At 44.1% G+C, this 27,674-nt stretch overlaps 1 protein-coding gene across 1 annotated transcript in view; it reads right to left on the reverse strand.

Annotated features, from left to right (window-relative positions):
- LOC120042192 (epidermal growth factor receptor kinase substrate 8-like protein 2) overlaps nucleotides 1-24,671 on the reverse strand; it is a 69,031-nt gene extending 44,360 nt beyond the window's left edge. The window contains exon 1 of the mRNA XM_038987064.1: nucleotides 24,286-24,671. The gene's annotated coding sequence lies outside the window, so the exon portion shown is untranslated. The remainder of the gene's footprint in view (nucleotides 1-24,285) is intronic.
- Between the last annotated feature and the right edge of the window lie 3,003 nt (nucleotides 24,672-27,674).

The raw sequence follows: 27,674 nt of genomic DNA on the forward strand, positions 1-27,674 counted from the left end.
CCGAGCTTAACGATGAGCTTCCATGGTGTTGAAGGCTGAGCTACAGTCACTTTCACCTGAGTTTCTGCTAGTATATAAAACCTGGCTTCCAATGTCATAACAACCAGTTCTACTCGCTGGGTAGTTACATATAAACATTAAAGGAAGAGGACTTCAAATATCGTGGCCAACACTGATTCTACCATGAAGGCCTGGTACAAGAGTCGTGGACTAGTGGCCCTCATTTACAGAAGTTCACTATGAGTCTCAAATAGCACCCTATTCCCTATATAGTACACTACTTTTGACAAGAGCCCATAGCCAAATGGCACCCTATTCCCTATACAGTACACTATATTTGACCAGAGCCCTATGGCACCCTATCCCCTACATAGTGCACTACTTTTGACAAGAGCCCATAGCCAAATGGCACCCTATTCCCTACATAGTGCACTACTTTTGACCAAGGCCCAACCTATGTCACCTCTGCACTCTCTGTTACTTGACTGAAAAGCTCCAGATCTTGTATGAAGCAGTAGCCAGTAGCTCAATACTAATGTCCTTATACAGCACATCATTACACGATCAATATGAATCATCATTCCACGATCAATATGAATCATCATTCCACGATCAAAAATCATCATTCCACAATCAATATCAATCATTATTACACGATCAATATCAATCATCATTCCACGATCAATATCAATCATTCCACGATCAATATCAATCATTATTACACGATCAATATCAATCATTATTACACGATCAATATGAATCATCATTCCACGATCAATATGAATCATCATTCCACGATCAATATCAATCATCATTCCACGATCAATATGAATCATCATTCCACGATCAATATCAATCATTATTACACGATCAATATGAATCATCATTACACGATCAATATCAATCATTATTACACGATCAATATCAATCATTATTACACGATCAATATCAATCATTATTACACGATCAATAATCATCATTACACGATCAATAATCATCATTACACGATCAATATCAATCATTATTACACGATCAATAATCATCATTACACGATCAATAATCATCATTACACGATCAATATCAATCATTATTACACGATCAATATCAATCATTATTACACGATCAATATCAATCATTATTACACGATCAATATCAATCATTATTACACAATCAATAATCATCATTACACGATCAATATGAATCATCATTAAATGATGCTGGGGACCCACTGCTGGCATGCTTCTGAAGCTAAGCAGGGTTGGTCCTGGTCAGTCCCTGGATGGGAGACCAGATGCTGTTGGAGGGCCAGTAGGGGGCACTCTTTTCTCTGGTCTAATAAAATATCCCAATGGCCCAGGCCAGTGATTGGGGACATTGCCCTGTGTAGGGTGCTGTCTTTCGGGTTGGGACGCTAAGTAGGGGTGTTAACCCTGGTGTCCTGACTCTCTGTGGTCAGAGTAGGGATGTTAACCCTGGTGTCCTGACTCTCTGTGGTCAGAGTAGTGGTGTTAACCCCGGTGTCCTGACTCTCTGTGGTCAGAGTAGGGGTGTTATCCCCAGTGTCCTGACTCTATGTGGTCAGAGTAGGGGTGTTAACCCCGGTGTCCTGACTCTCTGTGGTCAGAGTAGGGGTGTTAACCCCAGTGTCCTGACTCTCTGTGGTCAGAGTAGGGGTGTTAACCCCAGTGTCCTGACTCTCTGTGGTCAGAGTAGGGGTGTTAACCCCAGTGTCCTGACTCTCTGTGGTCAGAGTAGGGGTGTTAACCCCAGTGTCCTGACTCTCTGTGGTCAGAGTAGGGGTGTTAACCCCAGTGTCCTGACTCTCTGTGGTCAGAGTAGGGGTGTTAACCCCAGTGTCCTGACTCTCTGTGGTCAGAGTAGGGGTGTTAACCCCAGTGTCCTGACTCTCTGTGGTCAGAGTAGGGGTGTTAACCCCGGTGTCCTGACTCTCTGTGGTCAGAGTAGGGGTGTTAACCCCGGTGTCCTGACTCTCTGTGGTCAGAGTAGGGGTGTTAACCCCGGTGTCCTGACTCTCTGTGGTCAGAGTAGGGGTGTTAACCCCGGTGTCCTGACTATCTGTGGTCAGAGTAGTGGTGTTAACCCCGGTGTCCTGACTCTCTGTGGTCAGAGTAGGGGTGTTAACCCCGGTGTCCTGACTCTCTGTGGTCAGAGTAGGGGTGTTAACCCCGGTGTCCTGACTCTCTGTGGTCAGAGTAGGGGTGTTAACCCCGGTGTCCTGACTCTCTGTGGTCAGAGTAGGGGTGTTAACCCCGGTGTCCTGACTCTCTGTGGTCAGAGTAGGGGTGTTAACCCCGGTGTCCTGACTCTCTGTGGTCAGAGTAGTGGTGTTAACCCCGGTGTCCTGACTATCTGTGGTCAGAGTAGTGGTGTTAACCCCGGTGTCCTGACTCTCTGTGGTCAGAGTAGGGGTGTTAACCCCGGTGTCCTGACTCTCTGTGGTCAGAGTAGGGGTGTTAACCCCGGTGTCCTGACTCTCTGTGGTCAGAGTAGGGGTGTTAACCCCGGTGTCCTGACTCTCTGTGGTCAGAGTAGGGGTGTTAACCCCGGTGTCCTGACTCTCTGTGGTCAGAGTAGGGGTGTTAACCCCGGTGTCCTGACTCTCTGTGGTCAGAGTAGTGGTGTTAACCCCGGTGTCCTGACTCTCTGTGGTCAGAGTAGGGGTGTTAACCCCGGTGTCCTGACTCTCTGTGGTCAGAGTAGGGGTGTTAACCCTGGTGTCCTGACTCTCTGTGGTCAGAGTAGGGGTGTTAACCCCGGTGTCCTGACTCTCTGTGGTCAGAGTAGGGGTGTTAACCCCGGTGTCCTGACTCTGTGGTCAGAGTAGGGGTGTTAACCCCGGTGTCCTGACTAAATTCCCAAGCTGTCCCTCTTACCATCACGGTCACTTAATCATCCCCAGCTTACAATTGGCTCATTCATCCCCCCTCCTCTCCCCTGTAACTATTCCCCAGGTCATTACTGTAAATGAGAATGTGTTCTCAGTCAACTTACCTGGTAAAATAACAGATAAATAAAATATAGCCTCTGACTTAACCCTGACATTATATAACTTAATCAACATTATATAACTTAATTTAGCCTCTGACCTAAACCTTAACCCTGAATCAACATTGTATAACTTTATATAGCCTCTGACCTAGAAGACATCAAGACTTTCACCTATCAACCAGCCTCTGTGATCAGACATTACAACTTACTAGAATCGGCGTCCCTAGCCTCGTCCTCAGAGCATGCGCAGACCAGCTGGCTGGTGTGTTTACGAACATATGCAATCAATCCCCATCCCAGTCTGCTGTTCCCACATGCTTCAACATGGCCACCATTGTTCCTGTTCCCAAGAAAGCTAAGGTAACTGAACTAAATGACTATCGCCCCGTAGCACTCACTTCCGTCATCATGAAGTGCTTTGAGAGACTAGGCAAGGATCATATCACCTCCACCCTACCTGACACCCTAGACCTACTCCAATTTGCTTACCGCCCCAATAGGTCCACAGGCGACGCAATCGGAGTGTGGTGTCAGGAAAATAACCTCATACTCAACGTCAACAAAACAAAGGAGATGATTGTGGACTTCAGGAAACAGCAGAGGGAGCAGCCCCCTATTCACATCGACTGGACAGTAGTGGAGAAGGTGGAAAGTTTTAAGTTCCTCGGCGTACACATCACAGACAAACTGAAATGGTCCACCCACACAGACAGCGTTGTGAAGAAGGCGCAGCAGCGCCTCTTCAACCTCAGGTGGCTAAAGAAATGTGGCTTGTCACCAAAAACACTCAAACTTTTACAGATGCACAATCGAGAGCATCCTGTTGGGCTGTATCACCGCCTGGTACGGCAACTGCTCCGCCCACAACCGTAAGGCTCTCCAGAGGGTAGTGAGGTCTGCACAACGCATCACCAGGGGCAAACTACCTGCCCTTCAGGACACCTACACAACCCGATGTCACAGGAAGGCCAAAAAGATCATCAAGGACAACAACCACCCGAGCCACGGCCTGTTCACCTTGCTATCATCCAGAAGGCGAGGTCAGTACAGGTGCATCAAAGCTCGGACCGAGAGACTGAAAAACAGCTTCCATCTCAAGGCCATCAGACTGTTAACCTCTCTTGGGTAGGGGGCAGTATTTTCACGTCCGAATGAAAAGCGTGCCCAAAGTAAACTGCCTGTTACTCAGGCCCAGAAGCTAGGATATGCATATAATTGGTCGATTTGGATAGAACACACTCTAGAGTTTCTAGAACTTTTAGAATAATGTCTGTGAGTATAACAGAACTTATATGGCAGGCGAAACCACGAGGACAAACCATTCCCCCCCAAAAAATGTCAGCCTACCACTATTTTCAATGGCTGTCACTTTTATTATAAGGTGAAGTCCTCCCAGATTGCAGTTCCTAGGGCTTCCACTAGATGTCAACAGTCTTTAGAAAGAGGTTCAGGCTGGTTTTTGGAAAAATGAGCCAGAAATTGTAGTTTTTCTAGTTGGCTCCCATTTTGGCTGCAGTGTTTCCAAGCGCGTGAATGAGAGCGCGGTCTTTGGTATTTTTCTCCGGTAAAGACAATAACGATTCTCCGTCTTAAATTTGATCGTTTGTTTACGTATTAGGGTACCTAAAGTTTGATTATAAACGTTGTTTGACTTGTTTGGAAAAGTTTATTAGTAACGTTTGGGATTCATTTTGTATGCATTTTGAAGGAGGGAAACTGGGTGGATTATTGATTGAAGCGCGCCAGCTAAACTGAGTTTTTATGGATATAAAGAAGGACATTATCGAACAAAAGGACCATTTGTGATGTAACTGGGACCTTTTGGAGTGCCAACAGAAGAAGATCATCAAAGGTAAGGCATTTTTTATATCGCTATTTCTGACTTTCGTGTCGCACCTGCCTGGTTGAAATATGTTTTTCATGATTTTGTATGCGGGGCGCTGTCCTAAGATAATCACATGGTGTGCTTTCGCCGTAAAGCCTTTTTGAAATCTGACACAGCGGCTGGATTAACAAGAAGTTAAGATTTATTTTGATGTATTACACTTGTGATTTTATGAAAGTTAAATATTTATAATTCTGTAGTTTGAATTTCGCGCTCTGCAATTTCACCGGATGTTGGTAGCGTCCCACCTGCCCATAAGAAGTTAAACAGCCATCACTAACATTGAGTGGCTGCTGCCAACATACTGACTCAAATCTCTAACCACTTTAATAATAAAGAATTGGATGTAATAAATGTATCACTAGTCACTTTAAACAATGCCACTTTATATAATGTTTACATACCCTACATTACTCATCTCCTATGTATATACTGTACTCTATACCATCTACTGCATCTTGCCTATGCTGTTCGGCCATCACTCATCCATATATTTATATGGACATATTCTTATTCATTCCTTTATACACACACGTGTGAAGTAGTTGTTGTGGAATGGTTAGATTACTTAGATTTTACTGCACGATCGGAACTAGAAGCACAAGCATTTCGCTACACTCGCAATAACATCTGCTAACCATGTGACCAATAACATTTTATTTGAATAGTCTTGTATGATCTTTGCCCTTATTCATAAAGCACCTTGAAGTAGGGTTTCTTTACATTTATTTTATCCGTTATTTTACCAGGTGAATTGACTGAGAACACATACTCATTTACAGCAACTACCCGGGGAATAGTTACAGGGGAGTGAAGGGGGATGAATGAGCCAATTGTAAACTGGGGATTATTAGATGGCCATGATGGTATGAGGGCCAGATTGGGAATTTAGCCAGAACTTCACATAGCCTCTGACCTAACCCTAACCCTGAATCAAAATGATATGGCTTCATACAGCCTCTGACCTAACCCCTAACCCCAACCCTGAATCAACATGATATGGCTTCATACAGCCTCTGACCTAACCCCTAACCCCAACCCTGAATCAACATTATAAAACTTCATATAGCCTCTGACCTAAATCTAATCTTGTATAACTTCATATATGTCACACCCTGAATCTGTTTAACCTGTCTTGTGCTTGTCTCCACCCCCCCCCCCCCCCCCCTCCGGGTGTTGCCCATCTTCCCCATTATCTCCAGTGTATTTACACCTGTGTTTTCTGTTTGTCTGTTGCCAGTTCGTCTTGTCAAGCATACCAGCGTGTTTTTCTGTTTCGCTCCTGCCCCTGTTTTTCTAGTTTTTCCGGTTTTGACCACTCAGCCTGCCCTGACCCTGCATGCCCTGACCCTGCCTGCCCTGACCCTGCCTGCCCTGACCCTGCCTGCCCTGACCCTGCCTGCCCTGACCCTGCCTGCCCTGACCCTGCCTGCCCTGACCCTGCCTGCCCTGACCCTGCCTGCCCTGACCCTGCCTGCCCTGACCCTGCATGCCCTGACCCTGCCTGCCACTGGCCTGAATTAGTGACATCTGCCTGCCCTGACCCTGCCTGCCACTGGCCTGAATTAGTGACATCTGCCTGCCCTGACGCAGAGACTGCCTGCCGTTCTGTACCTTACGGACTCTAGATTACCGACCTCTGCCTGCCCCCTTGTTTTGTTGATAAAAATCTGTGATTCGAACTGTCTGCATACGAGTCTTATCCTGAGTTCTGATAATAATATAATAATATGATATAATATAATATAATATAGCCTCTGACCTAGACGAGATACATTGGTCTACTGGTCTACTGTTTGAGTTCCTACACCGTTTATACACTATTACCTTCAAAATATGTTCTGAACACCGGTACCTATTTCAGTCCACTTCAAAACACATATCTTATTGCATATTATTTATTATCCATAAGAATAGCAGAAGTATTCCCATGCTAAACAGTGACTGGATTACAGTAATACAGAACATTCATAGGAAAATATATACGACAGTATCATATTTTGTATCTGCCTCCCTAGGCCCTGAGTAGCAGAAACGGGGATTAGAACACGAATCAAACTGTTCCGGTAAAACAGGGATTAGAACATGATTCAAACTGTTCCGGTAAAACAGGGATTAGAACATGATTCAAACTGTTCCGGTAAAACAGGGATTAGAACATGATTCAAACTGTTCCGGTAAAACAGGGATTAGAACATGATTCAAACTGTTCCGGTAAAACAGGGATTAGAACACGATTCAAACTGTTCCGGTAAAACAGGGATTAGAACACGATTCAAACTGTTCCAGTAAAACAGGGATTAGAACACGATTCAAACTGTTCCAGTAAAACAGGGATTAGAACACGATTCAAACTGTTCCGGTAAAACAGGGATTAGAACACGATTCAAACTGTTCCGGTAAAACAGGGATTAGAACACGATTCAAACTGTTCCGGTAAAACAGGGATTAGAACACGATTCAAACTGTTCCAGTAAAACAGGGATTAGAACACGATTCAAACTGTTCCAGTAAAACAGGGATTAGAACACGATTCAAACTGTTCCAGTAAAACAGGGATTAGAACACGATTCAAACTGTTCCAGTAAAACAGGGATTAGAACACGATTCAAACTGTTCCAGTAAAACAGGGATTAGAACACGATTCAAACTGTTCCAGTAAAACAGGGATTAGAACATGATTCAAACTGTTCCGGTAAAACAGGGATTAGAACACGATTCAAACTGTTCCGGTAAAACAGGGATTAGAACACGATTCAAACTGTTCCAGTAAAACAGGGATTAGAACATGATTCAACCTGTCCCAGTAAAACAGGGATTAGAACATGATTCAAACTGTTCCGGTAAAACAGGGATTAGAACATGATTCAAACTGTTCCAGTAAAACAGGGATTAGAACATGATTCAAACTGTTCCAGTAAAACAGGGATTAGAACATGATTCAAACTGTTCCAGTAAAACAGGCTCTGTTTGGTTATTCACAGCGCTATAGCCTCCTCGGTGGGAACGACTACAGTAGGGATTAGCTATTAAATTCAACTTGATTGGAGATACACAACACATTCCCCGCCTCTCCTCACAATCCGTTCAGCCGTCTCTGACAACCACATACCAGACGTTTAACAGGGTCGTTAGCATAATGAATAAACTACTATTTCTTGCCCTCGACCTAGCTCAAGATCTAAACGTTGGGCTGAATATGTTTGCAGGTGTAACAGTTTATTACATTCATAGGGAAGGGAAAAGGGATCTCTAGTTGCACAACTGAATGTATTTTTCTGCATTTAACCCCTTCCTGACTCCGAGAGGTGCAGGGGGGCTGCCTTAACTGACATCCATGTCGTTGGGAAACACAGGGAGCACTTGTTGTTTGGCAGAACAGGGGATTTTAAAGGATTGGAGATTTGAACCAGTGACCTTTCGGTTACTGGCCCAATGCTCTTAACCACTAGGCTACCTGCCACTCCATTGTGCCAATAGAGAGCTAACAAAATGCTACCTTTTTGTAGCATTGCTAACAATGCTAATGTCTTTTTCAGAGCTATAAAAGCGGGATCCAGCTACTCAGTCGCTAGCTAAGCAATGTAATGTTATACTAGGGGTGTATTGATTACGCCCGTTCTGTTGCAAAACATTTCTTAAACAAGGAGGAACCAATTGAAGCTCCTGTTTAAAGTTGCATGCCAATGTTGGCTAGCTAGCTATATTTGGTTATGGGAGGTTTTTACACAGATTAGTCATTAGTAGGCCCAAACGGAATATCAGGCAATTCTTTGTTTTTTGCATAAAGCTTTTAGTTTACCTCACACAAATGAAATAAAATATACACTTTTCTTTCAGTAAAACAATGTAAACGGATATGAAAACAGTAAGTCAAGAAATAAATAAATAAATATAAGACATAAACAGTGTAATAAAGTGTCTTGAGACAGAGAGAGACAGAGAGAGAGAGACAGAGAGACAGAGAGAGAGAGACAGAGAGAGAGAGAGAGACAGACAGACAGACACAGACAGACAGACACAGACAGAGAGAGACAGAGAGAGCGAGACAGAGAGAGCGAGACAGAGAGAGCGAGACAGAGAGAGCGAGACAGAGAGAGCGAGACAGAGAGAGCGAGACAGAGAGAGCGAGACAGAGAGAGCGAGACAGAGAGAGCGAGACAGAGAGAGCGAGACAGAGAGAGCGAGAGAGAGAGACAGACAGACAGACAGACAGACAGACAGACAGACAGACAGACAGACAGACAGACAGACAGACAGACAGACAGACAGACAGACAGACAGACAGACAGACAGACAGACAGACAGACAGACAGACAGACAGAGAGAGAGAGAGAGAGAGAGAGAGAGAGAGAGAGAGAGAGAGAGAGAGAGAGAGACAGACAGACAGACAGACAGACAGACAGACAGACAGACAGACAGACAGACAGACAGACAGACAGACAGACAGACAGACAGACAGACAGACAGACAGACAGACAGACAGACAGACAGACAGAGAGAGAGAGAGAGAGAGAGACAGAGATAAATGTGCTGTGGGAAGAGTCAACTCTTTTCTGCCTGTATGATATACCACTACATGGCCAAAAGTATGTGGACGCCTGCTCGTCGAACATCACATTCCAAAATCATGGGCATTAATATGGAGTTGGTCCCCCTTTGCTGCTATAACAGCCTCCACTCTTCTGGGAAGGCTTTCCACTAGATGTTGGAACATTGCTGCAGGGGGACTTGCTTCCATTCAGCCACAAGAGCATTAGTGAGGTCGGGCACTGATGTTGGGCGATTAGGCCTGGCTCGCAGTCGGCATTCCAGTTCATCCCAAAGGTGTTCAATGGGGTTGAGGTCAGGGCTCTGTACAGGCCAGTTAAGTTCTTCTACACCGATGTCGACAAACAATTTCTGTATGAACCTCGCTTTGTGCACGGGGGCATTGTCATACTGAAACAGGAAAGGGCCTTCCCCAAACTGTTGCCTTAAAGTTGGAAGCACAGAGTTGTCTAGAATGAGCTCAATGCTGTAGCGTTAAGATTTCCCTTCTGGAACTAAGGCCTGAACCATGAAAAACAGTCCCAGACCATTATTCCTCCTCCACCAAACTTTACAGTTGGCACTATGCATTTTGGCAGGTAGCGTTCTCCTGGCATCTGCCAAACCCAGATTTCTCCGTAGGACTGCCAGATGGTGAAGTGTGATTCATTACTCTAGAGAACACGTTTCCACTGCTCCAGAGTCCAATGGCGGCGAGCTTTACATCACTCCAGCCGCGCTTGATGTTAGGCGTGTGGGCGGCTGCTCGGCCATGGAAACCCATTTCATGAAGCTCTCGACGAACAGTTATTGTGCTGACGTTGCTTCCAGAGGCAGTTCGGTAGTGAGAGTTGCAACCGAGGACAGACACTTCAGCACTCGGCGGTCCCGTTCCGTGAGCTTGTGTGGTCTACCACTTCGCGGCTGAGCCGTTGTTGCTCCTAGACGTTTCCACTTCACAATAACAGCACTTACATTTGACCGGGGAAACTCTAGCAGGGCAGAAATTTGACGAACTGACTTGTTTGAAAAGTGGCCACCTATGACGGTTCCAGTTTGAAAGTCACTGAGCTCTTCAGTATGGGCCATTCTACTGCTAATGTTTGTCTATGGAGATTGCATCACTGTGTGCAGGTGCTTCTACACCTGCATTGCTTGCTGTTTGGGGTTTTAGGCTGGGTTTCTGTACAGCACTTTGAGATATCAGCTGATGTACGAAGGGCTATATAAATACATTTGATTTGAATTTGATTTATACAGCTGTCAGCAACGGGTGTGGCTTAAATAGCAGAATCCACTCATTTGAAGGGGTGTCCACATGTGTGGGGGCAGAATGTGTCCACAATGTGGGGGCGGCAGGTAGCCTAGTGGTTAGAGCGTTGGGCCAGTAAGCGAAAGGTTGCTATATCGAATCGCCGAGCTGACAAGGTAAAAATCTGTCGTTCTGCCCCTGAACAAGGCAGTTAACCCACTGTTCCTCGGTAGGCCGTCATTGTAAATAAGAATTTGTTCTTAACTGACTTGCCTAGTTAAATAAAGGTTAAAAATGAATGAATGTAGCCTATACAACTCAGACCGTAAACTTGAATTCAATAACATCATGTTTTTGTACGTAGAAACTAAGATCCAAGAATTTAATTCACAAAAATAAATGTAACACTATAATACCCTGAGAACTTAATGTCTGAATCACGAGAGTTTGAAGAGTCAATCAGGCCACCAGATAAACAAACAAGCCTAAAGAGGTGTAGACAGAAATGTAACCGGCCAAACATCATTTCCTACATACCTGTTCAGCACAATACATTTCTGACTAGAACATTCCAGAACATTCCAATAACTTTGCAACCTGCTCACCTCCCTACAATATTATACAATACACTTTAAGTGTATGGATGTAAGTATGACCTACAGTAAATCTAACAGAGAGAGAACGAGAGAGAGAGAACAAGAGAGAGAGAGAGAGAGAGAGGACACGAGAGAGAGAGAACAAGAGAGAGAGAGAGAGAGAGAGAGAGAGAGAGAGAGAGAGAGAGAGAGGACAAGAGAGAGAGAGAGGACACGAGAGAGAGAGAGAGGACACGAGAGAGAGAGAGAGGACAAGAGAGAGAGGACAAGAGGGAGAGGACAAGAGAGAGAGGACAAGAGAGAGAGGACAAGAGAGAGAGGACAAGAGAGAGAGAGAGAGGAGGAGAGAGCGAGAGCAGGAGAGAGCGAGAGCAGGGGAGAGGACAAGAGAGAGAGAGAGGACACGAGAGAGAGAGAGAGCAGGAGAGAGCGAGAGAGTGCGAGAGCGAGAGAGAGCGAGAGCGAGAGCGAGAGCGAGAGCGAGAGCGAGAGCGAGAGACAGGGAGAGAGACAGAGAGCGAGAGAGAGCGAGAGCAGGAGAGAGCGAGAGAGTGCGAGAGCGAGAGAGATAGAAAGAGAGAGAGAGGAGAGAGCTGTGCTGTCCAGTCCAATGTTTAGAGCAGGGCAGGGTGAGGAGTGAGCCCGTGTGAGAGTTCATTCTTCAGCACTGCCGTTGAACTTGGAAACAGGAAGCATCTCTCTTCTTTTTAAGACAGGCTTCTCCTGTTCTGAGTTAACAGGTTCTGGTACTGTGAGAATAGATTCTCAACATCTACAGATGTGGTGAGAAGCCACAAGTAAAGACAAGCAACGCGAGCCAGAGTTGGCAGCCTGTCTTGCCTCGCTGCCCACCAGTCCACTGCTCTCACCTCTCTGGCATCAGTTAGCCACTCCTCTTCACTCATAACAGGAATGGACCCTTCCCCTCGGACTGAACATATGAATATAGAACCGTTCCTCTCTTTCCTGGACCCTTCCACTCAGACTGAACATATGAATATAGTTCCAGAGAGCCTCTACCACAGGCTTAATGGAACATTCTCTCATGGCAACCTTGAAGAGCTGCACCCATCTCTCTCTCTCTCTCTTGCTCTTGAAATTTCTCCAGCTGAGTGGTGGTGTGGTGGCACCAAGAGCATGTGAAGGTCCTCTAGCTGAGAGGTGGCACCAAGAGCATGTGAAGGTCCTCTAGCTGAGTGGTGGCACCAAGAGTATGTGAAGGTCCTTCAGCTGAGTGGTGGTGTGGTGGTGCCAGTCATCTCCCTCTGCTGTGCCCTATAGAACCACTTACATATCTGTTCAATTTAACCCTGGAATGTAATAAAACTCCAAAGTTCTGGAAATCAGCATTTGTCCTACCACTTTTAAAAGGGGGAGATCCAAACTCTTTTAAATAATTATAGGCCGATCTCAAAGCTGTCACCCCTGGTGAAAATACTTGAAACCCTTGTTAGTGAACAGCTAAAAGAGTTTTTATTTACTAACTCTATTTTATCAATGTACCAATCAGGCTTCAGGAAGAAGCACAGCACAATTACAGCAGCCATGAAGGTTTTAAATGATATCACTGAAGCCCTTGACAAAAAACAGCACTGTGTCTCACTTTTTATTGATCTCTCTAAGGCTTTTGATACAGTTGATCATGCTATACTAAGGCTGAGATTGTCAAGTGTAGGTCTTTCGGAGCATGCAGTTGTATAGTTTGCTAACTATCTCTCTGATAGAACTCAGTGCACTCAATTTGATGGGCTCATGTCTGTTAAATTGTCTGTCTGTAATGGTATGCCCCAGGGCTCTGTACTTGGTCCCCTCTTATTCACTATTTATATAAATAATTTAGACAAAAATTTGCTAAATGCGCAACTTCACTTTTATGCTGATGATACTGTTATTTATTTACTTCTTACCTTGATGCTAATTCAGTACGTTCCATTCTACGTTCCCTTCCCTGTCATCGTCAACTCATCTCTTGACATTTAATCACAAAGACATCTGGTAGAGCTCTGCTACCCGATCCGAGTCTGACGGGCCCCGACATTATACATCGGGTTAGGGCCGTTTTATCATCAATAACTAGGGTAAGGGCAGGGCTTCACTAAATGATCTCGTACTCTGCTGATGCAGTAAAGTCATATCTGACAAAGATCATAACATGGTGTCAGAAGTCCTTCAACCTCATCCTAATATAAGACAATAAAGATTGTTTCACATAAAATAATAATGTTCCTTGAGTTTTGTCTGAGTTTAAAGTCTTCATTGAGCAGAGCAGCGTATGTGGAGCCGTTGCTATGGATACACGGACAAAATGAAGAATCCAATACTTTACCTTGTAAATTGCAGTACAAATCACATTATTGTGGAAGTACCTCCTCTAACAGTATGAATCAGGCTGTTTGAGAAGGTTTGAATCCTAAGCAACCTGCCTACACACAGTCTGAAGTACAATAGACCAACGTATCTACTGTAGTAGGTCAAAGCTGTGTGCTGGAAAAACCTTGGTGGAGCATGGATGAAGTAGGCATTGTGGTGCTCATGTGAATTTCCTTTATTTTTCAGCTTCAGACCAATGCCTTCTTCTCACTTAAAACACGGTTTAGTTTTTTAATAAACCCTGTTTTGGTTGTGAAATAATACAAGTATTGTTTGTGGCTGTACTATTTTATGTGCATTTTTATGTGTTTTGACCAGAGACATTTCTATACTTTTTTTTATCCCAGTTATTCTTTCACAATAAAAAACCTTATTATATTCAGATTTTAACACTCAGTTTTGTTTTTCTGCTTCTCATTAGGTAGCTACTATAAAGAGTGTCTCTGTGTCCCTGTGACAAGAGACGTCTCTAAACTTCATATTTTTAACATTAGTTTCCGGTTCCAAGCCTTATCGTTGAACAGGTACCGACGCTAAGGGAGTTGTCAAGGCAACGACACTAAACATAAGATGACGTGAACAAACACCACAACAATAGATGAGGTGTGGAGTTTCAGAAGGCTCATCGGAGGGTTGTGGTATGCACCAGAAACAATACAGTACTGTCATTAGATAATCCCACGAGACAGTTCTGACTCAACCTCAAATGACACAGAAACCAACCCAACTCGTATTGTAACATTCCAGATGGCTGGTTACTATATTGAGCCAACTCGTATTGCTAACATTCCAGACGGCTGGTTACTATATTGGGCCAACTCGTATTGCTAACATTCCAGACGGCTGGTTACTATATTGGGCCAACTCGTATTGCTAACATTCCAGATGGCTGGTTACTATATTGGGCCAACTCGTATTGCTAACATTCCAGACGGCTGGTTACTATATTGGGCCAACTCGTATTGTAACATTCCAGATGGCTGGATCATTATATTGAGCCAACTCGTATTGCTAACATTCCAGACGGCTGGTTACTATATTGGGCCAACTCGTATTGCTAACATTCCAGACGGCTGGTTACTATATTGGGCCAACTCGTATTGCTAACATTCCAGACGGCTGGTTACTATATTGGGCCAACTCGTATTGCTAACATTCCAGACGGCTGGTTACTATATTGGGCCAACTCGTATTGCTAACATTCCAGACGGCTGGTTACTATATTGGGCCAACTCGTATTGCTAACATTCCAGACGGCTGGTTACTATATTGGGCCAACTCGTATTGCTAACATTCCAGATGGCTGGATCATTATATTGAGCCAACTCGTATTGCTAACATTCCAGACGGCTGGTTACTATATTGGGCCAACTCGTATTGCTAACATTCCAGATGGCTGGTTACTATATTGGGCCAACTCGTATTGCTAACATTCCAGACGGCTGGTTACTATATTGGGCCAACTCGTATTGCTAACATTCCAGATGGCTGGATCATTATATTGAGCCAACTCGTATTGCTAACATTCCAGACGGCTGGTTACTATATTGGGCCAACTCATATTGCTAACATTCCAGACGGCTGGTTACTATATTGGGCCAACTCGTATTGCTAACATTCCAGACGGCTGGTTACTATATTGGGCCAACTCATATTGCTAACATTCCAGACGGCTGGTTACTATATTGGGCCAACTCATATTGCTAACATTCCAGATGGCTGGTTACTATATTGGTTCAACTCGTATTCCTAACATTCAAGATGGCTGGATACTATATTGGGCCAACTCGTATTGCTAACATTCCAGACGGCTGGTTACTATATTGGGCCAACTCGTATTGCTAACATTCCAGACGGCTGGTTACTATATTGGGCCAACTCGTATTGCTAACATTCCAGACGGCTGGTTACTATATTGGGCCAACTCGTATTGCTAACATTCCAGATGGCTGGTTACTATATTGGGCCAACTCGTATTGCTAACATTCCAGACGGCTGGTTACTATATTGGGCCAACTCGTATTGCTAACATTCCAGATGGCTGGATCATTATATTGGGCCAACTCGTATTGCTAACATTCCAGATGGCTGGTTACTATATTGAGCCAACTCATATTGCTAACATTCCAGATGGCTGGTTACTATATTGGGCCAACTCATATTGCGAACATTCCAGATGGCTGGATCATTATATTGGGCCAACTCGTATTGCTAACATTCCAGATGGCTGGATCATTATATTGGGCCAACTCGTATTGCTAACATTCCAGATGGCTGGATCATTATATTGAGCCAACTCGTATTGCTAACATTCAAGATGGCTGGTTCGCTACTGAGACAGTGTGGTCTATCCACTATACAGTATCCCGGGATGTTTTCTATAAATTGCTCCTCTATAAGTCGTTACATTTTGATAGAGTTGTTAGTACGTGTTCTCTTCTGTGTCTATAGTGAACACTGATTCGTCCACCTGATCTGTTAGTCTTCAACCCATTTCTCTTCTGTAAACACACAGCCACATTCCTACACAACAACAGAAAAAGAACAAATCGGTACCTAGCTAAAACACTTAGCAGAATTCATTACACACATGAAGTAGAGTACAGAAACACAAAATCTATTCTCCAATCAGTAGCTAGCTAGTTGTTTGGCGTTGAGAGTAGTATGTGTGTGTGTGTGTGTGTGTGTGTGTGTATGGACAGTTGGTGTGTGTGTGTACAGCTATAGAAAGTATGTTTGCACGGCCTTGTGACTTTGTTTGCACTTTGCATGGTCTCAAGGCCAGACTAGTGTTAAAACACTTTGCATGGTCTCAAGGCCAGACTAGTGTTAAAACACTTTGCATGGTCTCAAGGCCAGACTAGTGTTAAAACACTTTGCATGGTCTCAAGGCCAGACTAGTGTTAAAACACTTTGCATGGTCTCAAGGCCAGGCTAGTGTTAAAACACTTTGCATGGGCCAGGCTAGTGTTAAAACACTTTGTATGGTGTCAAGGCCAGACTAGTGTTAAAACACTTTGCATGGTGTCAAGGCCAGACTAGTGTTAAAACACTTTGCATGGTGTCAAGGCCAGACTAGTGTTAAAACACTTTGTATGGGGTCAAGGCCAGACTAGTGTAAAAACACTTTGCATGGGGTCAAGGCCAGACTAGTGTAAAAACACTTTGCATGGGGTCAAGGCCAGGCTAGTGTTAAAACACTTTGCATGGTGTCAAGGCCAGACTAGTGTAAAAACACTTTGTATGGGGTCAAGGCCAGACTAGTGTAAAAACACTTTGTATGGTCTCAAGGCCAGACTAGTGTTAAAACACTTTGTATGGTCTCAAGGCCAGACTAGTGTTAAAACACTTTGCATGGGGTCAAGGCCAGACTAGTGTTAAAACACTTTGTATGGGGTCAAGGCCAGACTAGTGTTAAAACACTTTGCATGGGGTCAAGGCCAGACTAGTGTTAAAACACTTTGCATGGTCTCAAGGCCAGGCTAGTGTTAAAACACTTTGCATGGGGTCAAGGCCAGACTAGTGTTAAAACACTTTGCATGGTGTCAAGGCCAGGCTAGTGTAAAAACACTTTGTATGGTGTCAAGGCCAGACTAGTGTTAAAACACTTTGCATGGTGTCAAGGCCAGGCTAGTGTTAAAACACTTTGCATGGGGTCAAGGCCAGACTAGTGTTAAAACACTTTGCATGGTGTCAAGGCCAGACTAGTGTTAAAACACTTTGTATGGGGTCAAGGCCAGACTAGTGTTAAAACACTTTGCATGGTGTCAAGGCCAGACTAGTGTTAAAACACTTTGTATGGTCTCAAGGCCAGACTAGTGTTAAAACACTTTGTATGGGGTCAAGGCCAGACTAGTGTTAAAACACTTTGCATGGTGTCAAGGCCAGACTAGTGTAAAAACACTTTGTATGGTGTCAAGGCCAGACTAGTGTTAAAACACTTTGTATGGTGTCAAGGCCAGACTAGTGTTAAAACACTTTGCATGGGGTCAAGGCCAGACTAGTGTTAAAACACTTTGCATGGTGTCAAGGCCAGGCTAGTGTAAAAACACTTTGTATGGTGTCAAGGCCAGACTAGTGTTAAAACACTTTGCATGGTGTCAAGGCCAGACTAGTGTTAAAACACTTTGTATGGTCTCAAGGCCAGACTAGTGTTAAAACACTTTGTATGGGGTCAAGGCCAGACTAGTGTTAAAACACTTTGCATGGGGTCAAGGCCAGACTAGTGTTAAAACACTTTGCATGGGGTCAAGGCCAGACTAGTGTAAAAACACTTTGCATGGGGTCAAGGCCAGACTAGTGTTAAAACACTTTGCATGGGGTCAAGGTCAGACTAGTGTTAAAACACTTTGTATGGTGTCAAGGCCAGACTAGTGTAAAAACACTTTGCATGGGGTCAAGGCCAGACTAGTGTTAAAACACTTTGCATGGTCTCAAGGCCAGACTAGTGTTAAAACACTTTGTATGGGGTCAAGGCCAGACTAGTGTTAAAACACTTTGTATGGGGTCAAGGCCAGACTAGTGTTAAAACACTTTGCATGGTCTCAAGGCCAGACTAGTGTTAAAACACTTTGCATGGTCTCAAGGCCAGACTAGTGTTAAAACACTTTGCATGGGGTCAAGGCCAGACTAGTGTTAAAACACTTTGTATGGTGTCAAGGCCAGACTAGTGTAAAAACACTTTGCATGGGGTCAAGGCCAGACTAGTGTTAAAACACTTTGCATGGTCTCAAGGCCAGACTAGTGTTAAAACACTTTGTATGGGGTCAAGGCCAGACTAGTGTAAAAACACTTTGTATGGGGTCAAGGCCAGACTAGTGTTAAAACACTTTGTATGGGGTCAAGGCCAGACTAGTGTTAAAACACTTTGCATGGTCTCAAGGCCAGACTAGTGTTAAAACACTTTGCATGGTCTCAAGGCCAGACTAGTGTTAAAACACTTTGCATGGTCTCAAGGCCAGACTAGTGTTAAAACACTTTGCATGGGGTCAAGGCCAGACTAGTGTTAAAACACTTTGCATGGGGTCAAGGCCAGACTAGTGTTAAAACACTTTGCATGGGGTCAAGGCCAGACTAGTGTTAAAACACTTTGCATGGGGTCAAGGCCAGCCTAGTGTTAAAACACTTTGTATGGTGTCAAGGCCAGACTAGTGTAAAAACACTTTGCATGGGGTCAAGGCCAGACTAGTGTTAAAACACTTTGCATGGTCTCAAGGCCAGACTAGTGTTAAAACACTTTGTATGGGGTCAAGGCCAGACTAGTGTTAAAACACTTTGTATGGGGTCAAGGCCAGACTAGTGTTAAAACACTTTGCATGGTCTCAAGGCCAGACTAGTGTTAAAACACTTTGCATGGGGTCAAGGCCAGACTAGTGTTAAAACACTTTGTATGGTGTCAAGGCCAGACTAGTGTAAAAACACTTTGCATGGGGTCAAGGCCAGACTAGTGTAAAAACACTTTGCATGGGGTCAAGGCCAGACTAGTGTTAAAACACTTTACATGGGGTCAAGGCCAGACTAGTGTTAAAACACTTTGCATGGGGTCAAGGCCATGCTAGTGTAAAAACACTTTGTATGGTGTCAAGGCCAGACTAGTGTTAAAACACTTTGTATGGTCTCAAGGCCAGACTAGTGTTAAAACACTTTGTATGGTCTCAAGGCCAGACTAGTGTTAAAACACTTTGCATGGTCTCAAGGCCAGACTAGTGTTAAAACACTTTGTATGGTGTCAAGGCCAGACTAGTGTTAAAACACTTTGCATGGTCTCAAGGCCAGACTAGTGTTAAAACACTTTGCATGGTCTCAAGGCCAGACTAGTGTTAAAACACTTTGTATGGTCTCAAGGCCAGACTAGTGTTAAAACACTTTGCATGGGGTCAAGGCCAGACTAGTGTTAAAACACTTTGCATGGGGTCAAGGCCATGCTAGTGTAAAAACACTTTGTATGGTCTCAAGGCCAGGCTAGTGTAAAAACACTTTGTATGGTGTCAAGGCCAGACTAGTGTTAAAACACTTTGTATGGTCTCAAGGCCAGACTAGTGTTAAAACACTTTGCATGGGGTCAAGGCCAGACTAGTGTTAAAACACTTTGTATGGTCTCAAGGCCAGACTAGTGTTAAAACACTTTGCATGGTCTCAAGGCCAGACTAGTGTTAAAACACTTTGCATGGGGTCAATGCCAGACTAGTGTTAAAACACTTTGATGGGGTCAAGGCCAGACTAGTGTTAAAACACTTTGCATGGGGTCAAGGCCAGACTAGTGTTAAAACACTTTGCATGGGGTCAAGGCCAGACTAGTGTTAAAACACTTTGCATGGGGTCAAGGCCAGGCTAGTGTTAAAACACTTTGCATGGTCTCAAGGCCAGACTAGTGTTAAAACACTTTGTATGGTCTCAAGGCCAGACTAGTGTTAAAACACTTTGTATGGTCTCAAGGCCAGACTAGTGTTAAAACACTTTGCATGGGGTCAAGGCCAGACTAGTGTTAAAACACTTTGCATGGTCTCAAGGCCAGACTAGTGTTAAAACACTTTGCATGGGCCAGGCTAGTGTAAAAACACTTTGTATGGGGTCAAGGCCAGACTAGTGTAAAAACACTTTGTATGGTCTCAAGGCCAGGCTAGTGTAAAAACACTTTGCATGGTCTCAAGGCCAGGCTAGTGTAAAAACACTTTGTATGGTCTCAAGGCCAGGCTAGTGTAAAAACACTTTGTATGGGGTCAAGGCCAGACTAGTGTAAAAACACTTTGTATGGGGTCAAGGCCAGACTAGTGTAAAAACACTTTGTATGGGGTCAAGGCCAGGCTAGTGTTAAAACACTTTGTATGGTGTCAAGGCCAGACTAGTGTTAAAACACTTTGCATGGTGTCAAGGCCAGACTAGTGTAAAAACACTTTGCATGGTGTCAAGGCCAGACTAGTGTAAAAACACTTTGCATGGGGTCAAGGCCAGACTAGTGTTAAAACACTTTGTATGGTGTCAAGGCCAGACCAGTGTAAAAACACTTTGCATGGGGTCAAGGCCAGACTAGTGTTAAAACACTTTGCATGGGGTCAAGGCCAGACTAGTGTTAAAACACTTTGCATGGTCTCAAGGCCAGACTAGTGTTAAAACACTTTGCATGGTGTCAAGGCCAGACTAGTGTAAAAACACTTTGCATGGTGTCAAGGCCAGACTAGTGTTAAAACACTTTGCATGGTGTCAAGGCCAGACTAGTGTTAAAACACTTTGTATGGGGTCAAGGCCAGACTAGTGTTAAAACACTTTGTATGGTGTCAAGGCCAGACTAGTGTTAAAACACTTTGTATGGTGTCAAGGCCAGACTAGTGTAAAAACACTTTGTATGGTGTCAAGGCCAGACTAGTGTTAAAACACTTTGTATGGGGTCAAGGCCAGACTAGTGTTAAAACACTTTGTATGGTGTCAAGGCCAGACTAGTGTTAAAACACTTTGCATGGTGTCAAGGCCAGACTAGTGTTAAAACACTTTGTATGGTCTCAAGGCCAGACTAGTGTTAAAACATTTTGCATGGTGTCAAGGCCAGACTAGTGTTAAAACACTTTGCATGGTGTCAAGGCCAGACTAGTGTAAAAACACTTTGCATGGGCCAGGCTAGTGTTAAAACACTTTGTATGGGGTCAAGGCCAGACTAGTGTAAAAACACTTTGCATGGGGTCAAGGCCAGACTAGTGTTAAAACACTTTGCATGGGGTCAAGGCCAGACTAGTGTTAAAACACTTTGCATGGGGTCAAGGCCAGACTAGTGTTAAAACACTTTGCATGGTCTCAAGGCCAGGCTAGTGTAAAGCCACTTTGCATGGGGTCACTAGGCTGCCTCTGCCACAAGGCTGCCTCTGCCACTAGGCTACCTCTGCCACTAGGCTACCTCTGCCACTAGGCTACCTCTGCCACTAGGCTACCTCTGCCACTAGGCTACCTCTGCCACTAGGCTACCTCTGCCACTAGGCTACCTCTGCCACTAGGCTACCTCTGCCACTAGGCTACCTCTGCCACTAGGCTACCTCTGCCACTAGGCTACCTCTGCCACTAGGCTACCTCTGCCACTAGGCTACCTCTGCCACTAGGCTACCTCTGCCACTAGGCTACCTCTGCCACTAGGCTACCTCTGCCACTAGGCTACCTAACCACTAGGCTACCTCTGCCACTAGGCTACCTCTGCCACTAGGCTACCTCTGCCACTAGGCTACCTCTGCCACTAGGCTACCTCTGCCACTAGGCTACCTCTGCCACTAGGCTACCTAACCACTAGGCTACCTAACCACTAGGCTACCTAACCACTAGGCTACCTCTGCCAATAGGTTACCTGCCACTAGGCTACCTAACCACTAGGCTACCCCTGCCACTAGGCTACCCCTGCCACTAGGCTACCCCTGCCACTAGGCTACCTAACCACTAGGCTACCTAACCACTAGGCTACCTAACCACTAGGCTACCTCTGCCACTAGGCTACCTCTGCCACTAGGCTACCTCTGCCACTAGGCTACCTCTGCCACTAGGCTACCTCTGCCACTAGGCTACCTCTGCCACTAGGCTACCTCTGCCACTAGGCTACCTCTGCCACTAGGTTACCTGCCACTAGGCTACCTAACCACTAGGCTAATCAACCACTAGGCTACCTAACCACTAGGCTACCTAACCACTAGGCTACCCCTGCCACTAGGCTACCCCTGCCACTAGGCTACCCCTGCCACTAGGCTACCTAACCACTAGGCTACCCCTGCCACTAGGCTACCTAACCACTAGGCTACCCCTGCCACTAGGCTACCTAACCACTAGGCTACCTGCCGCCCCATAACGGCACATGATGATCACAGCGGTTCTGTTTGCTCCTAGCAGAACTCGGAGAAGCGAACATCTGTGCTCGCATAGTTCCTAAAGACCTTCCCTTGAAAAACAGGGGAAAAAATTAACGGCAATTTTACTGTTGTTTGGCCCTCTTGAGCCACCGTAGCAACAACATAGCCAGAAACACTTCCTCAAAATAGTCTCAATAGTCTCAAATAGACTTGGGCTACCGAACTTCGACTTGTCTCCAAAAAATAACTGACGACACCTGCCGAAGACAAAAACGAACAAAAATGTCACAAAATGTTGTCATAATATATACGCTAACTGTTTCGACCGGGAAGCATACGGTAAGCTTTACACACACACACACACACACACACACACACACACACACACACACACACACACACACACACACACACACACACACACACACACACACACACACACACACACACACACACACACACACACACACACACACACACACGAAGAGATAGACCTGTCAAGTCAATACCAATAATCTGGACTCAGGTGATAATGTCATAAACACAAGCCTCTACCTGTCACTGGACTCAGGTAATAATGTCATAAAGACAAGTCTCTACCTGTCACTGGACTCAGGTGATAATGTCATAAATACAACTGTCACTGGACTCAGGTAATAATGTCATAAAGACAAGTCTCTACCTGTCACTGGACTCATGTGATAATGTCATAAAGACAAGTCTCTACCTGTCACTGGACTCAGGTAATAATGTCATAAAGACAAGTCTCTACCTGTCACTGGACTCAGGTGATAATGTCATAAATACAACTGTCACTGGACTCAGGTAATAATGTCATAAAGACAAGTCTCTACCTGTCACTGGACTCAGGTGATAATGTCATAAATACAACTGTCACTGGACTCAGGTAATAATGTCATAAAGACAAGTCTCTACCTGTCACTGGACTCATGTGATAATGTCATAAACACAACTGTCACTGAACTCAGGTGATAATGTCATAAACACAACTGTCACTGGACTCAGGTGATAATGTCATAAACACAAGCCTCTACCTGTCACTGGACTCAGGTAATAATGTCATAAACACAAGTCTCTACCTGTCACTGGACTCAGGTGATAATGTCATAAACACAAGTCTCTACCTGTCACTGGACTCAGGTGATAATGTCATAAACACAAGTCTCTACCTGTCACTGGACTCAGGTGATAATGTCATAAACACAAGCCTCTACCTGTCACTGGACTCAGGTAATAATGTCATAAACACAAGTCTCTACCTGTCACTGGACTCATGTGATAATGTCATAAACACAACTGTCACTGGACTCAGGTGATAATGTCATAAACACAACTGTCACTGGACTCAGGCGATAATGTGGTGTTATATTGAAATTATATAATAAATAAATATAAGTTAACTCATAATATCTCCTACATCAGCAATCAATCATCCAATGAACTAGCACAGAAGTGTTCATTTTCGACAACCATACAATGGTTTTATATAATTTATTTTCAGGTTAAATCACTAGCCTGAAACAGCCCAAAAACCAAGGCTACTAACATATATATAAATTGTGGGGAGGGGGGGGGGGGGGGGGCTACCATTATGAATAAATACCTCCATAATAAGGACCGGAATTTATCCTTAAATTCGATTTTCATCTCAAGGGTCAAATTAGTCCTACATAGGACGCCTTGCGGCTAGGGTCAAATGTATGACATTATCGTATCCATTCCAGAAACATGCAAAAGACCTACAACTGTGGAAAAAGGGGGTAGGTATAGAAATGTCATATAAAATAGTCCAACTATAGTCCTTACCTGGGTAACGCTGAACAAGCTCTCTTCTTCAATGTTGACAAAGATATTTATCTTCGTTTCACTCCAAAACACGTTTATTTCACTGCAACAATCAACAAAGTATCTCTTCAAATGTTCCGACCAGCAGTCAGTCTGTCCGAACTTTGCTCCGCAGCAGGTGGACGACTAGTTAGTATCGTTAATGGTCGAGGCGACACGTAGCCTCCTCCTATGTTGATACCAGAGCGATCGGGAAGTTGCGGTATTTTCTGTGTTGGTATTAATATAAAGTGGTATGTAAATGCATATATATATATATATATATATATACGTTTGCTCCTGTGGTCGCTGTTGATATCGGGCAGCGCAGACCGAAGACAGTTCGTGCAGGAGCCAGAGAGAGAGAGCAGCTGATTGACAGGTGAGTGTGTGGGAAGGGGAGGAGCACAGCCGTAGTGGGGGCGGGGTAAAGTATTCCAGACAGTCATGATCTATTATAATGACCAGACAGTGAGGATCTATTATATTGACCAGACAGTCATGATCTATTATATTGACCAGACAGTCATGATATATTATATTGACCAGACAGTCATGATCTATTATATTGACCAGACAGTGAGAATCTATTATATTGACCAGACAGTCATGATATATTATATTGACCAGACAGTCATGATCTATTATATTGACCAGACAGTGAGAATCTATTATATTGACCAGACAGTGATGGTCTATTATATTGACCAGACAGTGATGGTCTATTATATTGACCAGACAGTGATGGTCTATTATATTGACCAGACAGTGATGGTCTATTATATTGACCAGACAGTGATGGTCTATTATATTGACCAGACAGTGATGGTCTATTATATTTACCAGACAGTGATGGTCTATTATATTGACCAGACAGTGAGGATCTATTATATTGACAAGATAGTCGAGGGACCACTGGAATAATTAAAATACATGTCCTCAATGATGGAAAGCAGGCGGGACCATTCTAGCCAATGAGAGTGCAGATATGCGAAAAAGTCAACAACAAAAAATTTGCCATGAAAAGAGTGTTTCCCATCTTAAACTTTCCTATAACCAGGAAAATAAACCCACTAAGTGAGGATTTTGTTGTTGTATGGAGGTAAATGAGATTGTTGAATTTGGTCAACAAAAAATATAATTTTGCTACGTGAGGATTATGTGATCAAATAGAAGTTTCGTAGTGGTTAGATTGTAACGAATGCACTGATTGATAGAATTGGACTCACACATAGCCACGAAGATGTTTGGAGAGCAAAGTAAACATTTGCCCGTGCTACAGACGGCTATATACACGACTAGTAAAGAAAGGCCTACCAATTTGGTGAAGAATGTTTTTATTTTTTACTATTTTCTGCATTGTAGAATAATTAGTGAAGACATCAAAACTATGAAATAACACATATGGAATCAGGTAGTAACCAAAAAAAAGTGTTAAACAAATCAAAATATGTTTTATATTTGAGATTTTTCAAAGTAGCCACGCTTTGCCTTGATGAAAGCTTTGCACACTCTTGGCATTTTGTCAACCAGCTTCCTGAGGTAGTCACCTGGAATGCATTTCAGTCACTAACGTGGTCTTCCTGTCTGGGTTGGCGCCCCCCTCGTGTTCGTGCCATGGGGGAGATCTTCGTGGGCTATACTCGGCCTTGTCTCAGGATGGTAAGCTGGTGGTTGAAGATATCCCTCTAGTGGTGTGGGGCCTGTGCTTTGGCAAAGAGGGTGGGGTTATATCCTGCCTGTTTGGCCCTGTCCGGGGGTATCGTCGGACGAGGCCACAGTGTCTCTCGACCCCTCCTGTCTCAGCCTCCATTATTTATGCTGCAATAGTTTATGTATCGGGGAGTATTTCTCCTGTCTTATCCGGTGTCCTGTGTGAATCTAAGTATGCTCTCTCTAATTCTCTCTCTTTCTCTCGGAGGACCTGAGCCCTAGGACCATGCGTCAGGACTACCTGGCCTGATGACTCCTTGCTGTCCCCAGTCCACCTGGTCATGCTGCTGATCCAGTTTCAACTGTTCTGCCTGCGACTATGGAACCCTGACCTGTTCACCGGACGTGCTACCTTGTCCCAGACCTGCTGTTTTCAACTCTCTAGAGACAGCAGGAGCGGTAGAGATACTCTGAATGATCGACTATGAAAAGCCAACTGACATTTACTCCTGAGGTGCTGACCTGTTGCAACCTCTACAACCACTGTGATTATAATGATCTGACCCTGCTGGTAATCTATGAACATTTGAACATCTTGGCCAGGTTCTGTTATAATCTCCACCCGGTACAGCCAGAAGAGGACTGGCCACCCCTCATAGCCTGGTTCCTCTCTAGGTTTCTTCCTAGGTAAAGAAGGGCTTTATAAATACATTTGATTGATTGATTGTTTCAATTAACAGGTGTGCCTTGTTGACATAAATATCAGCCCTCTCATTGGATAGAATGGTCACACCTGATCTGGCCTCCTCCTGCCTGCCTTCCATCTTTGAGGACATGTATTTCCATTGTTAGAGCGGTCACTCGAATATCTTGTCAATATAATAGACAATCTGCTAAAACCAAGGTATGAAGGTTGTGCTGTTTGATTTGGAAACGATGCTCATAGAAAGATCCTAATAGCCAAACCTAGCACTTAACAGGCACTGTATATCGTTTGAGTGGAATCCAATAGTTTGGTTGACTTCCATCCAGGTCCGGTTAGTCCAAGATGATGTACTGATAAATGATAGAGGATCAAATCAATGGATTCCAAGTCAAATCATAACAACATTCTTTCTGGGCAACAGTTTTATTCATAAATATAATATAATATATAATAATATAACATTTTGTTTTATAAATATGAGTGGGGAAAATCCATAGTGTCAACACAGTTGCATGAGGGCCTCGCAAGTTGCATTAAATAGGAAAAAAAACACTCCAGTATCCATGCTTCTTTGTATTGCCTCCTTACGGAAATAAGGCCCCTCATTACAGACATAGGCTCAACTGGTTTCCATTTAGAGACTGAAACCGTGACGTGAAATGAACCAACTGAGTTTGGATTCAGGCTACTAATTTTTGCTCTGTTGTGACAGAAACCAATACGTCTTCAACAAGGTAATTTGTACAAGGACACAGCGATAGGGCCTACCTGAACAACGAGCCAGCACTCATTGTTACCTGTCTGGGTCATTGAAACCAGGGCCATGTTCCACACTGTTGCTCCTCTGTCAGCTACTTCAAGCTGTTCAGCTTCTCTCGCCTCTCATACACAATCAAACACTTGGAGACGGAATATTGACTTTACATTGCAGCCAGTAAATGTTACAATATATATATATTAATTAGGAAGAAAATAAAACTACAAAGAAGCATGATTGAATTAAAAACTGTAA

Source organism: Salvelinus namaycush, unplaced genomic scaffold, assembly GCF_016432855.1.
Source record: "Salvelinus namaycush isolate Seneca unplaced genomic scaffold, SaNama_1.0 Scaffold63, whole genome shotgun sequence".
Lineage (NCBI taxonomy): Eukaryota > Metazoa > Chordata > Actinopteri > Salmoniformes > Salmonidae > Salvelinus > Salvelinus namaycush.